The sequence below is a fragment of the Epinephelus fuscoguttatus genome, linkage group LG9, assembly GCF_011397635.1.
Source record: "Epinephelus fuscoguttatus linkage group LG9, E.fuscoguttatus.final_Chr_v1".
Lineage (NCBI taxonomy): Eukaryota > Metazoa > Chordata > Actinopteri > Perciformes > Serranidae > Epinephelus > Epinephelus fuscoguttatus.
In genome coordinates this window covers 19,104,783-19,124,276 of record NC_064760.1, presented here as the reverse complement: position 1 = coordinate 19,124,276, position 19,494 = coordinate 19,104,783, and the positions used below count along the sequence as shown (strand labels likewise).

General features: G+C 41.0%; 1 long non-coding RNA gene across 2 annotated transcripts in view; it reads left to right on the top strand.

The window, feature by feature from the left end:
• The first annotated feature begins 1,855 nt into the window (after positions 1 to 1,855).
• The window catches only part of LOC125894780 (uncharacterized), a 56,677-nt gene continuing 39,038 nt past the window's right edge, over positions 1,856 to 19,494 (top strand). Inside the window, exons 1-2 of one of the 2 annotated variants that reach the window (XR_007450111.1) lie at positions 1,856 to 1,937; positions 17,264 to 17,361. This is a non-coding gene — a long non-coding RNA (uncharacterized LOC125894780). Of the gene's footprint in view, positions 1,938 to 13,013; positions 13,067 to 17,263; positions 17,362 to 19,494 lie in introns of those variants that run through there. The other variant, XR_007450110.1, reaches the window with a different exon arrangement.

Here is a 19,494-nt window from a genome sequence, read left to right as displayed (position 1 = left end):
TTAATGACAGGCTGCATTTTATAATTCATTACTTTCTGGTACAGTACCAAACTGGTCTGAATCTTACTCGAAGATCAGGGACTACTTTGTGTCTATGGGTGAGACATCTGGGTGGACAAAAATAACATACGGAGTTCCCCAAGGCTCCTGTCTGGGGCCTCTTCTATTGAACATCTACATGCTTCCACTGCAGGCTCAGATTATGAAAACACAAAATATCTCACCATAATCATGCAGATGACACATTAATTTAGATCAAATAAATGAAATCAAGAAATGAACAGCTAGATATGCCAGGATTTTCTTCAATTAAACAAAGGCAAAAGTGAGGTAATCATTTTGGAGCCAAGGAGGAACTATTAAAAGTCAGCACTCAGATTCACTCTGCAATGTTAAAATCCATGAACCCAGTCAGAAATCATGTCAGTCACAGACCTGAATTTCAACAGCCACATTAAAACAGGTTGTAAAGTCAGCCTCCTATGACCTTATGAATATATCAAGGATTAAAGGACTTATGTCTCAGCAGGATTCAAAAAAATGTGCCCATGCACTTATCTCCAGTAGACTCCACTACACCACTGTAACAGTGTCTTTACAGGTCTCCTCCAAAATCGATCAGACATGTGCAGCTGATTCAGAGCGCTGCTGCTCGAGACCAAGAAAATGGATCACATACCTCCAGTTCTGAAGTCTGCCGTCTTCTCTGTTAAAGAATTGATTTCAAAATACCACTGTTGGTTTATAAAACACTGAATAGTTTAGGGCCAGATACTTTACGATCTTCTGCTACTTTATGACATTATATTATTGCTGCAACTCTCAGTTCTTTTAAATCAAGGCTGAAGACTTTTCTGTTTGCTGCTGCCTTTTATTAATTCAAACAATTATCCATATCTTACACTGCTCTGTAACTTTTATTCTTGTACTTTATACCTGTCTTTTATTTTATATTCTCTGGGCTCTTTAATTATTGCTTTTATTGTACTTAAATTTCCGTTTATAATGTGTTTCTTTTGCACTTTGTCTTGATATTAATATTGCATTGCCCTGTTACTGAAATGCGCTATATAAGTAAACTTCCCTTGCCTTTCTTTTTCAGCAGACAGTCCATTTTACCAGCGTCTTATTCCACCAATAGAAAAAGGTGACATTGACAAAAATCTGCTAATTAGACACATGATCTAATAATTTATAATTAAAGTGAATACTGGGTAGAGATTCTACATTATATGGGAAAAGGTCTTGGTATTGCTTTGTGTATGAATCCTGTCTCTACTCCTGCGTCACTCGTGTCAAGATGCTATTGTTGGTTGCTCCGGCAGATTGAATGATATTCTTGCATATGCTTTTTGTCATGGATTAATGACAAACCACCTTCAAATACAAACTGAAAATATGGACTCCATACCTCTGTTTCTCAAATTATATTATGGCTTCAACACTTGCAAGCAGATTGTGCTGTTGTTTTGAATTCATATCTAAATGTTTCATCACTTTTATTCTTGATGGTTGTGCAGACCAGTTGTGCAGAGCTGTTCCATGCTGTTTGTAAGAAGAAGAAAAGTCAATCAATATACTTGACAAAAAAAATAAAAAATAAAATGAATCTAATCAATTTTCAAACCGCCAAAAAGACACCTTAGTGCACCTTTTCCACCTGTGGTAATGCAGGTCATTCACTCCTCTGATGTCAGCTCATGAGCGCCTCCCTGTGGTGTGATGTTGACAGGAAGTTGCACCCAGGAGCAGATCAGGGGAGCTCAACTGCTCAGTTCAGTGTCTTAAATAAACAAGTGAGAAAAGTGTACGCAGGAAAATACAAAAATGTGCATTTATTTAAAAACCTGTAGGTGTTTAAAGTGCTTTGTGTTTATTTTGGCCCCTGGGAGCGAGGCCGGAGGAGGAAGATGGTTTCCATGCGCCACAGAGACACGGTAAGATGTTTCAATCTGCTAAACTGCTGTCCTCACGTGATTGTAACATGTTTAGTATTTTAAACACAAACACATAGGCTTACATGAGAACACGCGGACACCTTCATTGACATTTGGTTTGCTTTCTATCTCTTGTTAATACATTTCATTTCGTGTGTGATGATGTGTGACGCAGACTGAGCTCAGCCAAGTAGGCCTTGGCTTTGCAAGTTGGCCTTGTGTTGCAGGTGTCTGTCTATACCGGGTTCAGATGAAGGGCAAAGCTTTTAGAAATCACACAGAAAAGCAGAGAAATATTGCAGATGATTTTGTTAATTTTCAGTATAATTCAGGTGCATTGTGCAGAGGAGATGATGGATGATCATTCGGGGAAACCTTTCAGTTTGTATTGTTGACTCTCTGCCCTTTGTTGATCTCAGACACGTTTTGGTTGTCTTGAAGTTATCCTTAAAAGTTGATTGGAGCATTTGGGTTGAATAGAACAGAAATGAGCTAAATGACACCTTTATAGTGATGGTTTCATGTTTTGTGTCATGCTGAATGATGAGCCACATGCCCCCTCTCTGAGATCAGAAAAATCTCCCAGTGTTGGGTTCATGGAACAGTTTAATAACCACTTAGATGAACAGAAGACACATGACCATAGGGTAAAAAGAGGTTTTGTCCTGACTGTTAGAAAATGATAGAAAACTGCCTCTATGTGCCAGGAGATTGAGACAGATTTGTTCTAGTCATACTGTTGGCTCACTTTATGTGTAAGGTTGCTCTTTAGGAGGTAGGTTTTGTTAAAATGTCATCAAATGAAGAATGATCAAAACAATTTAATTTATAAAGCCATGCTGACTTGGTGACCTGTGTGTGTGTGTGTCTGTCCTGGGCTGTCAAAGTGTTGTGTGCATTGTGATGAGATGAGGTTTGATCAGAGCTAAAGACACTAATTGTTCTCTTGATATTACTACACAGTGCTTTAATGTACTTTAAACTACTGTCAGGCAAGTATTTTCTTATGCAGTTATCAAATACTGCTAAGTGATACAATTCAGAGTAATTTAATGGTAGATATTTTATTTTCTATTTGATAGGGACGATGCAGTTTAACACAGTTCCAATACAGAGTATGGAACCGATGTTTTGCACAGAGAGTTTAAAGCTTTTGCTAATTTATTAACCCTTGTCACTAGTTGGGCTTTTACACGTAGACCTAAAATGTTATTAGAATATACAGTTTAAACGATCATACAACCACAATACACTGTGAACATGGAAGGCACGATAAAACACATAAACCACACTCTACACACTACAATACACACACCAGAGTACATATACCACTGTGCAAACATCACAACATATCCCACAATACATCTACTACAATAGACACTGAGATAGATAGATGAATAGATAGATAGATGGAAAAGTAGGCATACATCTGCCTATACGACACATAAAAAACACAACACACAGTAATAAAGAATAGAAACATAAGAATAAAAAACAGCAGTGAGATCATATCTACACAGTGCTGTCAGTCACTAATAATGTGTGCTGATGGAGGTAGTGCAAATCTAATGTGATGAAACATTAACTAAACGGTAAAAGCAAAAATAATGATTACAACTTAAAACTTAAAATGCAAATTGAAGATAAATACATGGGCAAATACAATGCCCCTACATGCCCTTTTGCATGTGCACTATTTTATCAGATATATTATTAGATTGTATGTTTTAATGGTGTATTGTGTGTCTGTTTCCTTGATTTTTGACTGAATCTATCTATCTATCTATCTATCTATCTATCTATCTAGTACATAATTTAAAGTCATTTTCAGTTCTGTTCAGTTACTTTATACTTTAAATGGAGGTGCCATGTGCTTTTGGTTTGTATAGGAGTTTAAATGTAACCAGGTAACTCATATTAATTGACTGTATTAATGTTGGAGGGCGTTTCCTTTTATTAGAGTTAAGATTTTGGGGAACAAGTATGTTACTAGTGCAGGGCCCCAGCCCACCCCGCGCCTGTCAGACTGCAGCGCGGGTATTTTTCGCCCTTTTTAAGTTAATTGGCGCATATTTGTTGTGTCATTTACACTCTGTATAACAGGAGAGGTGACAGTGGATGAGACCTGGTAATGGAAGAATTAATTTTTAATATAATGATTGAGATATTTGATCAGTAGGTTAATTAGTAAATTAGGCGGCTGGCACGTTAATTGCGACAAAACAGGAGGATTAATGCGCGTTAAAATATTTTGCTCATCGAAAACGACATTTAAAAAAATTCTAGTAAAGTATTTGATTATAATCAGCGCAAAAAAAAAAAAACTTCAAATAATCATTTAAAAATAACAAAAGAGCGCAGTACAATGTTGTCGCCTATATTATGGCTGTTCTTTAAAGACATGTCAACCAGGTGCAGCCTCGATTTAAAGAAAAAAAAGGCAAGATTTGATGGGTCTGTTTGGATCTCCGTGCGTCTCCACTCTCCAGCTTCACTTGAATAAGTTGCAGCTTTTTTTCCCTTCCCTTAATCGACCACCGTGCAGACAACACCACTGAATAAAACACTTGATGTCCCCGGGCAGTGAGGATGTCTGTGCTCAAGGACGCTGTGGATAGCGAGTGCAATCAATGAATGATGATCCACGACGTTTAGAGGAGAGAAGAAGAAGATTTTTTTTATTATTCTTATAGAAATATAAGGGGGAAAAAGCGTTTCAGACTACTTTGAGAAGTCTATTCAGCTCCATGCATCCATCATTAATAAATGTGACAGCTGTAGTTTAAAACACTTGTGAAAAGCTTTCCATCAGCTGAAAGTCTTCTCCTGCAGAAAGACATTTTTTGAGTCATTTTGCACTTTCAAAAAGCAAAAAAACCTAAAAAATAAAAGTAATTGCAAGTGATTATGAAGGACTTCAAACCTATTTAGGACTGTTTAAAACCTCTTTTTTAAAAAATGGTTTAATCAGAAAGGATGAATGCAGGTTTTCTAAGAGAGAATTATCACCTCACAGCCATGTCAACCATCTAATCAGAGTCAAGGAAAATGTCATTTTTAACCATGCCATTATCAAAAAAAAAAACCAAAAAAAAAAAAACATCTAAAATGAAACTGCAAGTATGGAAGTATTTGCTTTTAATTATGAGGACATATTCCTGTTAGTAAATCTCAAAAAAAAAATACACTGTATTGATTGTGAGATCCACCCACGCTTCAGCCTAAAGTGATGCATTTGTTGAGCCTTGGAACATTTTTTTTTCTGTGTTTTTCTCTTGTTTGGCAAATTATAAGGCAGAGACGAGGGATTTCAAGGACGCGTGGACTTCAATTTAATCGAAGAGGCTGAGAGTGGAGTGGAAGAGTGACACACAGAGGAGAGAAGTTCATTATTCTGCTGAAAAGGAAACCAATGGCTTTCACAGTCGCCATGGTAACTGGCCTTTCTTTTGCCGTCAGACCTATGATAAGGTACTTCACAGCATTAAGCACAATTATTGCAAGGTAAAAGGGGAAATATTGCTTTCCAATGCTAATAGATGTTAGATATTGATTGGCATGGTGATTCATATAGAAGTGTGCCCCAACTGTTTCACCTGCCTGACTCTCTGCAGCCTTTTAATGAAATGTGATGGAGGGGTGATGCTGGATGGGCCTTTGTGGCGCCGTGGGCTTCGTGCTGCTCTTGCATCTTTACCTGAATATCAGGAAATCGTACTTGTGACAGCAAGAGGATGAAGACAGATTCAGTGAGATGAAGCAAAAAAAACAAGAGGTAGTTGTGATTTTTTTTTTTTTTTTTTCGGTCGGGGGAAAAATCTGAATGGCTGCTTCCTGCTCTCTTGTTGCAAAAAGTCTCATAACATAAATACTAAACAGCCGCTGCTTCCCATCATTAGCATGTCATTCTGTTGTGGAGTGACCCTGCTCGCACTCTCACACAATGGCGGGGCGGCCTTGGCAGCAGTGAGGTCAGCGCCAAGCACAAGCCCAGGCCATGGGGGGCGGTTGGTTGGTGGCAGCCTGGTGGGTGAGAGCATGGAGGATTAGCATAGTGGAAAGCATGGGAGCTGTGGTGTGTGTGTGTGTGTGTGTGTGTGTGTGTGTGTGTGTGTGTGTGTGTGTGTGAGGAGGGATAGGGTGGTGGGGGGCAAATTGTTTTAACCCCTATTACAGCAACTGCATGGCGCTTCTCTTATCTAGGCCGCTGCAGCCACTCATTAATATTCCGTACATATGGCAGTGCTTTCTGTATCATTGTCTATTAATGGGAGGGATAATCGCTCATTCAATTATCAGGCAGTCAGCAAAAGACCAACCGTGCCTGCGCACCCCTGGTTCACACAGTGGCACAGCCCAAAACAGAGGTGTGCCAGTGAGAAGGTGAGAGCGATAGCCGGGATTACAACATATTAGCTTCTTTAATAAGTCAGGCAGCGTGGAATAATGTGAAGCAAATAGGGATCTGTTGGCGAACAAGAAACATGCCTGAACTTTGCAGCAACAAAGCAGAGGAGGGCTTAAACCTTCTTCCTGTTCAACTTTAAAGTCACACATGCCTCTCGCGCGCATCGCGGCCGTGATCCATGAGGCAGCTTCAGAGACTGAAGCAACTCCTTTGTGGCGATGACCTGTGGTCAGAGAAGGCCGCGGATGGCCGTGCGATAGACTCTGACGGCCGCGCTGAATGAAGCTTGACCCCCGATGTCTGCAGGCCAAAGATCTGTGAAAGTGATCAAATGTAGCCTTCATCCCTGTTGATCTGTGCTTTGTGGCCCCAGGACCCCGCGCTGTCTGTCTCCCTGCTGCCGGGGCCACGGCCTGGATATGAGGAGGTTATTGATGATAGTGTGACCTCTGGCCACTTTGACCCGGAGAGACCTTGTTGAGTCAACACAAGCACACGAGAGAAGGCAAGAGGGAGAGTTGGAATAAGGTTGTTCAGTGAGTTTCTTCAGGAGGTGGGCCAGGAGATTGGAAGAGTGCAGAGCTGTTGCAAGCGGGGGTGTTTTGGGGGAGTGTGAAAAAGATAGGAGGTGAAATGTTAACAAAATCTTATAAAAATCCGTAGTTTGATAAATTTTCGCATTTTGAATGAACCGAAGGCGGCTGTGGTTGTGGAGGGGCCTTTGTTGGAGGTCCCATTTTCTCTGGCAGAGCAGCACGCTCACAGGGTCAGCGAAGTTACGAAAGTAATTAAAGCTCGGTGATTCACTGCCTGCTGCAGAGAAAAGAAAGCAAGCTGTCATTCTGATTTAGAAAAATAAATTACAATTTTAATAATGGGGGAGGATGGGGGTGCGAGAACGTCTAGAGCCTCGGTGGGTTGGGGGGAGGCGGGGGTGGGCATGTTGGGTGGGAGGAGGGGTCGAGGGGGTTGCTGGCTGCCTACTTATCAATAGTTGCAATTTTTTTTGAAACCGCATCGGTAGTACATTGCGAGAGCACAAGTGCCCTTAAAAAAAGAAAACCCTGGAACATTAACATACTGATTTCATGCGCATGGCAAAGGGCCTGAGCCAATATCAGAGAGGACTCAGCAGTCCTATTGTCTGCTGGGACTCTGGTCCCCTCTGATATGAAAATTCAATTATTTTATAACTAGATCTGGCGCTGCGTTTTGACTGTCGACGGTAGCGCCTTGCCAGCTGCATCAGTGTGGGGGACCAGAGGCTCCTGATAGCGAGAGGGAGGCCTTTCAGACATTGACATGTTTTTGGGGGACAAGATTGCCTAAATGTGTTGCATTTAAGGACTGAAAGTTAATCTAATGCACCACCATTATCTCACTCAGGTAATTCCAATACCATCCTCAATCTATGTTTACGCTCATGCACGCACCCGCATACTCGCACATCCATTCATTCTTCAGCACTTTGAATCTGATTCCCAGGCTTTCTGCATCCAAACAGGTAATGTATTTATTTATTTTTCCGCCTGTGCATATTCGCAGGCAGCCGGAAACTATATAAAATAGAAGTTGTTTTCTGGGAGACATCAGCAGTTTCTGGGTTGTAATTCTGTAGGAAGACATACCCAATATAAAATGGTGCTCAGTGTCAGAAATCTTCTTTAAAAAGGAGTTTTCCAAGTACTTTTATACTTTTTGCATCGCTGGGTACAAAAAGTATATACATACAATAGTTATATACCCCTCCACCATGGAATATGGGCACCATCCCCCCAAATTTTCACAAATATCTTTGTCTAAAAGAATAAAAATATCACTTTCTATTTGTACACAGGTTGTTTTGTTCTCATATATCTTTAAAATTTCCTCAACATTAACGTCACATTCGTACAAGCACCCAAACTTTGAGGTGCGATCCACACGGACACACAAGCTGCCCTATTTTCCGAGTTTATGGGACAAATCCTTTCATTACCTCCGAGGCTCATTGTGTGCGTTCTGAGGGGGGTCTGTTAAGATTAGGGAACAGGAAGCAGCCCCCTGGTATGGCCCTCTCTACTCAGACCCCACTGTGTTGTGCTTATTAACCCAGCCTGGGAGAAGACGTACCTGCCTCCCCTCATTAGGCCGCCGTGGAGTACGCGCTCAGCTCGCGGAAGAATGGAACATTAATTAGTATTCTCTGCAGGGGGAACTGCCATTAGCACTTAATTAGCAGTAAGAGTACCATTCAGCCAGGCGGCCAGTTAGTGTCTAACACAATATGTTCTGTGTCTTTTCCCTGTGTGTCATGGTAAAACGCGGATGAAAGACCTTGTTGTTTGGTGCATGCATGTGTGTCGAGCTGTGCTCCATGTATTTTTTTTTTTTTTTTGAAGGTGTCCTTTTTTATGTCCTTTTCCAGCTTATCAGACCAAAGATGTCACATCATGTTGTCTTTATTTCTGTCTGAGAAGAGAGGTATAAAATCTGGTCATAAGGCACAGTGAAGGCCTGAGCTCTCGTGTCAGCGTGCCTCCATCCTTATCTCTATACGATTCAGCTCTGCGTGCTGCCCTCTCGCTGCTGTTGACCTCCTCGAGGGCAAACGCTGCGTTCCCATCTGCCCGCGCGGCTCAGCTCGGGGTGGTAAAGTGGGCGATTAGGGGATTGAGGTCAACTTTTCCCATTGGTCTCAGGGAAGTTCCTTTGATCTGCTGAGTAGGCATTCTTCTCTCCTTTCTCTGTGTTCTCTGTCCGGCACCGTCACCACCGAGGAGGACAAGGGAAGCTGTTAACCCACCTCGGTCCGCTCCTCGGGCCTCGCCGGTCCTCACTGTCCCCCCTGTACTCACCCCCTCCTCCTTCCCTCCGCCAACAGCTTTTTCGGAGGCTCAGGCGGACGGTGGCGGTGGTACCTTTCACTTCCCGAAATCTGAGAGGCGGAGAGCTGTCATTTGCCAATTTGGCCTGAATGGGGCGGACAGCGGATTGAATGTCGTTTTCCCACCAGGCTGCGCCATCCAGAGCAGCAGGGGAGGGAGGGGGATACAGGGAGCGGGGTGTAATGCTAGAGTAAAATTAGAGCTTTGATGGCAGCTAATAGTGTGTGATGGGTGGCGCTGACGTGGATTTCCAGTAAAGACGCCACAGGTTCCCTCTCCCTCTCTCCCTCTCTGCCTCTCTCTGTCCTGCAGCCAAGCACTGACACACCTATGAGATTATGCGGGCCCTGCCTTCTTTCTCAGAGCTGTAATTTCTCCGTGCTCAGTGTAATTATACATCTCCAACTCCAGGCCTGCCTGTGTCAAAGGGCCAGACCGGTCCTGTTTCTCTGTGTGCTGCCTTCTCACACACACATGTACACACACACATACACAGATCAGCGGTTGAGCAAGTGAGGACACTGCAGAGCAAAACTTTTATAACTGAAGTCCTCCACTTTACATGAGTGTGTGACACTGTAGGAGGTATTAGTGTTTAAATGACCAGAGCTCAGAATACTTTCTTAACTGTGTTTTTGCTGCTTAAACCTTTTTCTAATTTAATGATAAATGCCTATAAACATGATTTTGAGCATGACGTTTCAGAAGCCCACTCCAGAAATGTACATATAACTGTTGCTTGTGGTCACAGAAAATGCAAAGGATCTTCACCTCCTCTATATCTGTGTTGTTGTTGTTGTTGTTGTTGTTGTTGCAGACATGACTTTTTATTGAGCGCTCCCAAATCCAAAATAAGCATATTTGCATTTCTGTTATTGGCGTTTAAAAGCATTTTGTTGATAAGACATCCAACAGAAAAGCAGACTTTTTTGAGATCTGATCACCTCCGTATATTCGTCTAATCAAGGGATGTTGCCATGTATATCAGTGTTGGTGATAATTTAGAAATGAATTACTGACACAGTGTTAATGATACACACATGATTATACTGTATAAATAACCCAGCGCCTCTTAAATCATTTTCCAGTTTCCTTCTGTTCTCGCTTTGCCTCCCTCCAACAATGCCATCCGGTTCCCTTGACACTATCCTCTAAGTGTAATGGCTGCTTTCTTAGTTTTGTACAGTTATGGTGACAGGCTCTCTTCACCTCCCTTCATTTGAATTTTGAATGTACTCATTTGCCAAAAAGAGAGACAAAATTCACAACAACACAGTTAAAGATAAAACTGACTGATAGCATTATTGTTATTATTTAAATTTTTCTTTAGATATCGTGATAAAATTACTGTTGTGAAATCTTTTGGCCACGGTGAGCGAGTTGTGAATGATGTGATATTGTGCCAGCCTTATTGTAATGTTTGTCTGTGAACAAGTTGACGAACAAAATTAATTTATATTTGTTTTTTCGTAGCATATCACGCATTTATTCAATCAAATCTTTATTTAGGACTTGGGAAATCAGTTGAGGGAGATCCTTATTTTCAATGATGCCAAGCATGAACAAAGACATTTAAAACAGTCAGTCAGCAAACAAAGAACCATCATGTGTTTCAGTAAAACAGAAATGAAATCATACAAAACAACAAACAACAACAGCGATAAATGATCACAAACAGTATAAATACAGGATGACAAACTGGATGATGCCAAGGTGTACATGTATAGTTAAAAGCATTTACACTCAGTTAAAACAAGATCAGAAATAAGGTATTTAAACAGCCATGATGGCGGCAAGTTTAAGGTCTTTTGCAGATTACTCCATGTATAAGGAGCTCTGTAAGAGGATGACACTCTTCCTAGTTCAGTTCTGATTAAGGGAGTGTGAAGCAACAACCTATCCTGCAAGCGAGTGCCAGGATTATGTGAGGTCAGAGTTAAAAAACATAAAATATTTTCTTATTTGGTGCAATAATAATGCTTTAAGGTGTAATTCTGATTTCTTCATGTGCTGTTTTATGCGAAAAAATGTTGATTTTACCAATTTGTAGTATTACTTTTACATATACTGCATGGGGGAACATCGAGTAAACACCAAGTTAATCGATTAGTCAGTTGATAGAAAATTTATTAACCACAATTTCTCTTTCAGAAACATACATATATTTTTTAACCTCAAAAATTAAGCTTGAGAATGTTAATGGAGCTGCTGATTTTGCTCTGACGTATCCAAAAGATGCCATAGAGGAGTATCATTTAGCATAGTTAGTACTATTCTGGCTGAATTTAACATGATGATTAACTTAATTATTTCCTGGATTTTGTTTTGCTTATAGTCCCTAAATGTATACAGACCTGCAGGATATGTAAATGGATATGGATTATTGACTGGATGTCTTGTGCCCTGGCCATTTGTTGCCTTTATTGAAATAGCTGCTGTGTTGCTAGGTTAATTGCAACACTATATTCTGTATCAGACAAGTCATAAAAAGCACATCTATGAGTTTCAAGGAGATTTTAATGTTCAGCCTCAGAATATGAGGTGGCTAAATGCACTTTTAGTTACTTTGAGTTTCTGCCATTGTGATAAGTCACTAAATGAGTGCATGGATTTGTGTTGCGCAGGATGGGAAGGGTCTCAGGTATTGCAGCTGTCTCCTTCAGGGGTTTTCAAATCCACATTACTCACTTGGGCCCTGTCTCCCACCCTGCTTCCCACTGAGAGACACGAGGATGCACGAAACACAACACTGGGAGCCGCCTCAGGGCTGTCAGCCACACACACACACACACGCACACACACACACACACACGTTACATTAGGTGTTGTGATAGCTTCTGAGGCACGAGCAGCACTGTGATGCTCTGACATATGGAAGCTTAAAGGCTTCTTAAATATCCATATCAATCTGCCCGCTTGTCAGCTTGACAATGACGGAAACAGAACACCATTACCAGCGTCAGGCGGTATCGTCCTCATCTGTGCAACATTAGAGAAATAGATGGCCCTGTGGAAGACATTCCTCTGGACGCTAGCCGAGCCTGCGCACGGAGAGTGAGCTATAGTTTTGAGTGTTTGGAGTTTTGTGAGTTCTGTGTGGTCAGAGCCTCCATGTTTGGTTCAAGAGTCAGAAATATAATCTCCTGTTTTAAAATGGATCTGATTGCATTGATTTGATTGTTCTGCTCTTCCTTGGTAATGCCTATATGCTTGTGACCGTGCGAGGCGATTGTCCTCTTCCTGCTGCACAGAAAGCATTGTACTCTGCTCTCTCGGGATGGGAGATGTTTTGTTTTTTGAGCTCTTTCACACCAGCTCTCTCCCTCTCTTTTTTTTTAAAAACACAATAGCCCTCTCTCCTCTCACCCAGCGTGGCAACCCTTTCAAACGGGAAGCTCCAGGTCAGTTTCCCTTGCCAAGTTTTGCAGCCTGCCATGTTGTCTATTCTGCTCAGCTATTTAAAAAATGTTGAATATCAACAATGGCTTTCACTGGTGCATTGTCAACTTTTGTATGAAGCAATCTTGGCTGAATGAGATGGGTCCCAGAGCAGGGAGAGCTCAGCTGCAGTGTGCACTACCACACCAGTGACTGCCCGGCTCTCTCGCTCTTTATATTTCCTCTACTGCACTGGGAGCTGCCATGGTGGTGGTGGTGGTGGTGGTGGTGGTGGTGCTGCCGTCTGAATGGCCGTGAGTTGGAGTCTGTAGCTGAGGCTCTGGGGCTGTGGATGTCACTGCTATCTTCCAGTCCATGGTCCTGCTCCTGGCCCTGCTGACAGCCAGCTGTTGAAGGTGTGTCTAACAGAGGGATTGGGAAGCAGCAGCAGCAGACTCGGGACCAGTCAGATCTTGGTGAGTGTCCTCAATTTTCTGGCCAGAGTGGGAGGAGGTTAGTAGTAAAAAGAGGAGAGAAGAGGGAGGGGGCGTTCAGGGAGATGGTGCAGAGAGCTTTGTATCCTGTGAGTTGTGTTTACTGTCTCTGTTCAAGCATATATCTGTGAAGACTTTACCTGCAGGTATTATTCACCTGTTGGTCATTCTGAGCAGAAGATTTAAGATATTTGAGAATATTAACTTGCGCTAAATGTCACAACTCTTGTTTCCTGTTGCAAAAATACTGACACACTCTCCGAAAATCAGAACTCACGCAACAGTTCTTCTGTTTGCCAATGCCGCGACCATTTAGCCACTTCAACAATGTCCAACCCCCCCTACAATAACCAAAGGTTTGTCCTGTCTGATATGCACACTGGATGCATCGGCGACTTTCTGCTGAGCCCCGTGTGTTTGCACAAGCACGTACATCTATGTTTGTGTAAGTGACGAGAAAGATGAAAGCAAGAATGAGAGCTTGCTTCCAGATAATAGTAGCTTAGGCTCTTTGTCCTGCTGTCAGCCAGGAGAGGAGCGAGGCTGGAAATCGCTCCAATGCAGCGGCAACATCTTGTATGTTTCATTGACATATCAGTCTATGGGGCAATGAGCCGTTGCCTCTGCACTCCTCTGGTCTGTGTGTGTGGGTGTGTGAGGGCGTGTGTGTGAGAGAGTGTGTGTGTGTGTATGTGTGTAGAAAAAGGTGGCACACCGAGGTGGACTTCTTTGTTTGTTGTGTTAGTGAAAAGTGAAAGTTGATATAAGCGAGATGGAGAAATAACGGAACAGAGGCAGTCGCTCTGAGTTTATCAGCTGCTTTAAGAATTAAGCACAACAGTATTTTTTGCAGTTATTTTTTTTATGCTTTCACACTTTGATTTTTGCTTTTTTGTATTTTTTCATATCATATTCAGAGATTATAGCAACAAGAGACATAAACAGCAACCTTAGGAACATAGGTACAGTCTCTAGTTCAGTCAAAATTAAATTAATTTAAAATTATAAAAATATTTCTTATATGGAGCAGTCACAAAGTCAACTACAGCATGTAATTTCATATTATTTGGAATTTCGGATTTGTCGGTCACACTGAACTCCACATTTTAAATATTGATTTAACACAAAAACTTTTAATGTTTTAATACTTGTTTCCCACTATATTAAATTATTTATCTCAAGTAAATACAGCTATAAAGTATACTACACAAATATGCAATAAATGAAAGCTATAAATGTCTTCATAAATTCCACATCCACCCAATTTTTTGACACTTTGAAATCAGACTTTGTGTGGCCTATCTGACAAATATAACATAAGAAAGACATTAATGTTACTTGAATACAGCTGTAAACCATGTTTTGCTTAAGTATGGCAACACCACTGGGACAAAACACATGCAGAACTGCAGTGTTCTGTAATACTCTAAGCAATAATAACAAGTTTAGCTGTTAATAATTATCATGATTAAATTTGCGACAGCAGTGCATGGCTGCTTGTTGTAAAATAGCAATTTTTTATTTATATTTTTTTTATATTTCTTGTTATAGGGGACGGTTATATCACATTTTTATATTGATGGGGATGTGTCCCCCCCATATGTATTATAGTTACTGCCTTGTGAGTATTTATCCTGAGCTAGCTCTTTTTATATATGCTCCTATTATCATTTATTCTCATATTTCCCTTACAATTTTCTTCATTAATTTATTGAATGTGATCCACACTTTCCAAACACTTACCTGAAAGCTCCAAACAGTCCCAGTAAACCGAGTGGAGACACCCCACCTTCTCGAGGACCTGCGCTGTCCTCTGTCTCACCTCCTGCGAGCTCAACCCAAGGCAAGGTGACCAAATTCATCTCAGACCGGCCCATCCATTATCTTGTCAACACAGTCAGCTCCCCACCTTAGTTTGCTCTTCTCCCAGAAGACTCACTCTAATGAAATACGCAATAATCACTGCGCTCATCTCGTCATGCTCAAGGTAATTAATATATTTAGAGGGCGATGGCTAACTCTTAATTAAATTATGCCTCCTCTAATGAGACCTTGACTGGGACTAAATTTATGACCACTATCTGCTTTATCAAGTGCTCTGCACGCAACAAAGATTTGTCATTTTCTCCCAAATCACAGATTACACACAATGGTACTCATGATTTATATGTCAATTTATGCTTGTTTGTTTCTTTATTTAAGGTTTAATAAATTACCTCTCATAATTACCTAACCTAGTTTTGGCTCCTTAAAAGCCCCAATTTCTGCAATTAATGCCTCAGTGCCGTATCGCTGTTACATATTCATTTTGGAGGAGAATACAGATAACAACTTGGTGGCATTAATCATATTACAAAATTGGGTGTATTTAATTAATTAAAGTTGCACTGCAAATTAATTGCGCATTCCCACAATATTATCTTAAACTAATGAAGGCTCGACAAAGAGACTGTTTCATTTTTTAAAAAGAGGCTAGATTAGTGGGATCTCAATTATGGCTAAAACAAAAGAGGGCTGCTTGCTTGGGCATGGTGCAAAGCAAAAAGTGGCGATTCAGCACTTTCTTCCAAACAAAAAACGGAGAAAGTTTCCATTGTTTTTGCAAAAACTGAACATGGCAATGATTCAAAAGATACATGGAAAATAATGAGTGCTGTAATTAGCCAGTCAGGCAATAACAGTATTTAAAATGATCATCATATAGAGGTGCTTGATAATGCCATTCACAGGCAGCAGGCATCTGCTTGCTGACAGAATATCATAACTTTAATGCTGGTGCAAAAAAAAAAAGAAGCAGCAGCATCCGGAGGCCTAATTTAAACTGCGCTCTCTTTTGTTGCACGTTTACAGCATTATTCAGAGTGCATCTCGCTCTGAAAACGGCTGTGTGGCGAACCCCTTGAAACCGGCAAATGAGATGTAATATGATGTCTCTATAGGATAAATGAAGATTGCACAGATTAGAGGTTCAAGTGTGAGCTGAGCTTTGGCTGAGGAAGTTCAGGCGGCGAGACTTTGTTCCTGAGCAAACACAGGAGTGATCATGTTGCGCGCGAGATGGCTTAATCCAGCCTCACCCAGTGGCTCAGAAGCAAAACCATATTTATTGAAATTTTCTGCCTAATTTAAACTGAATTGAAATTAGCTTTCAATGGGTAAGAGCTTATAATTCACCGTAATTTAGTATTTTATTTTTCATTTAATGCGTCATATACCAAATGTTTTAATATGAGTGTTCCCCCTGATCTGCTAAGTAAACGTAAAGAGTCTTTGTCTAAGAAATGACTTCAAGGAGCTAATAATGATTGTGTATTCATTTAAAAATGCTTCCACCGATGTCCTCTCCTGTGATATAATTCCATTTGCTTTCTAGCTTCATTAGTCAATAACTGCAGGAAAAAATGCTTGTGTCAATTATGGGAACTCCAAGGGTCAGTGAGTATATGAATTTTTAACTGCACACTGGTGCACAAGATTATATTAAGTGGTCTTGTAACAGTGATTAACCCCGACTGTGTGTGTGTGTGTGTGTGTGTGTGTGTGTGTGTGTGCTCCTGAGCAATCCTGCATGCACTCGTGTGTCAAGCATACTTGATCAAATATGTTTGAAATGTGCATCCCTAAATGATAAGCAGCTACAAGCCCCCCAAAGAGGGCGAGGTGATGAAGTGAAAAACTATTCCCTTGGCTAAGTGAGATGGAGCAGAGCGTTGGGTGGTCACGCCTTGTCTGCTCATGACAGTGGCGGGTTAAAGAGATTACACTGGGTCTGTGTCAGCAGCCTTGGCCTTGCTCACACAGGAACATAATGAGGAAGGACATGCTTGGTCTGCCGGGGAGAAAAAGAGCTGAAAGTTTGAAGCATTCTTCACGGGCAGCTACAGGAGGCCAAACAACTTTTTGCATGTTGTTTTACAAGCCGAGGTCAATAAGTAGAGACGGTTACATTCCGCAGAGCTGAGCAAGGTGGCGGACACATCACTTCTGGGCTTCGCTCCCCCCCACCCCCACCACCCCCAGTCACCACAATGAAAACACAAATCACTTTGCTACAGCGGAGGCAAGAATGCAGCGTTCTCCATTAGCCCTCCTCACAGACTTGCAACACTCCACTAAAGCTCTCCTGAAAAATCGATGCATCTGTCCTCTGAGTGTGTGTTGTGTCTCTTTTTTCCGAAGGTTTGAGTGACAGTCCCGACACCTAATGACTGAACTTTCACTGCCTCAGATGGGCCCACGGTTAGAGATGATCGCCGGGGTTACATCCCAACGTGTGGGTGAGTTTATGAATCTGCCTGCTTCATGCCTTTCCCATCCTCTCTGGTGATGACTTAGGCTCCATATGCTGCCACTATATGGTGGAACAATCGAGGAGAAGTGATGACACGGAGATGCACTTAAGATAATCCCATTTTTTTTAAGGATCAGGCCTCATATACCTCCATTTATTCTCTGTCCTGATGCACATATGAGTCTAAACACCATGGTGTTCATTTTAAAGTTTTGGCTGTCTTTACTCTGGATCAAATCTGCACATATTTGTATAATATTAATATTTAATTCAACACATTACAGATAAAACTTACTTAGATTTGATCTTCTTAAATCTCCAGGGCCTATTTTAGTTATTTTTTGTTATTTGCCTCTTAAAGAGAGTTTGTCATAGCGCCTGAGGGGAAGTTTTCAAGCAGCAGAGTGCAAAACTATTCCCATGTTTTTTTTTTCATAAAAGTATTTCATTTTGATAATATTTCAAACCAAATCACACTAGGTTCCTAAAAGATCTGCCGTGTAAAGACTAAGATGCAATCAGTATGAAATATAAAATGGGTTTTATGATACCTGTTGCAAGACCAGCTCATAATTTAAATGTATAAATTTCCCAAAGCAGCATCCAGGGATAAAAAATGCACTCAGTTGAAAGCTTTAGATTTATTTTTAGCTCCTTCCTGACATAAATTAATGACCCATGACTAATGAGTGTTTGTACAAATGTGTTAATATCAGGTCACACTGTTTCCCCCCAAAAAATCTGACAGGGTATAAATGTTCCCTCGGCCATGGCTCTGCATTACGCACAGACATTAAACATTTTACGCTATTTTTGTTAAGTATTTTTTTGTCTCTTATTGGGTCAAATAAGTCAAATTACCATCAGGAATACTATCCCTGCTTTGTGTTAATAAAGAGGTGATAATAGCATCACTTTTATTCCTCCAAATGACCCGTGAATATTATTTTACCTGTGTTGAACTGGGAGGACGCAACCATTCACGCCGACACAATGGGAACAGCAGACCGTGCGTAAATTGCATCTTCATTTGCATTCCTGGGTCCAAAAAATCATGCAAATCTTAATGAGACAGTCTCCATTGTGGCTGTAATTGAAAACCCATTCTTTGTTAATTACTGTTACTCAAAGGCCTTGTCCGCAGTCACTGAGCTGAAACAAAAAAAGTTATTGATTCTGGAGGTCGTGGGGTTTAAAATGGACACGTAAAATAATGTTGTTTATTGTGACATCAGATGCGACTTTCGATTATTTAAAAAAAAAATCTCCTTATGTGGGAATTGTCAGAAATAAGACTACTTGTAATCACAGGCTGTGGCGATAAAAAGGCAATAAATTACAAGCTATTATCAGTTACTTATTTGCAGCTGAATGGCAGACACGCAGCGCCTGTGTCTCCTCGTATAATATTAAAGTTGTGCGCATTTTGTCCGTCATTAATTCAACTGTCTGACCATAAAGCTCCATTGACAGGCGAGCAAAGGATGCGGACATGCAGAGATCTCCACTGGTTTCAAAGGTGGGATTAATGTGGTTTTGTGTCGTCTTGAATAGATTTTAATTCCCTTTAAGCTCTTTGCAAATATAACTTAACATTTTTGTTTATTCCCGAGGCCCACAGGCCAGAATTAGACCTTTCATTAAAGAAAAGTTGAATTTATTTTTTATCCTAGTCAAATTTAGAAAGTAGATTTAAAGCTGTGGCAACACAAACGTGAAATAAAAACAAAATATTTGCGTTAAATTAAATGATTTTATTTTCTCTGCAACGAAAGCTGCTCAACTAAATTGATTTCTCTCCTTAGTTTGAGGGGAAACGCGCGCACAGTTCATCCATTTTTAATAAACATTAAATGATCCATCGAGCTGGCTGCATGCAGGTTACATCCTCCCATCAGGACATCCACATATTTCCCAACATTCAACAGTGGGATCCTGCAGCCGCGCGCCCTCACAGCCCCTTTTTAAGGCTGTCAGGCTTGTTGAGTCTGAATCAGAGCAGACTGTGCTGGTGGTCCTCCCTTCCCTTAATTAGGAAATTAGCTGCACAGAGGCCCTCATTACCAAACTCCGGGTTACTCCTGGTGTTTTTTTTCTCTTGCTCTCCTTCTCTCTCTGC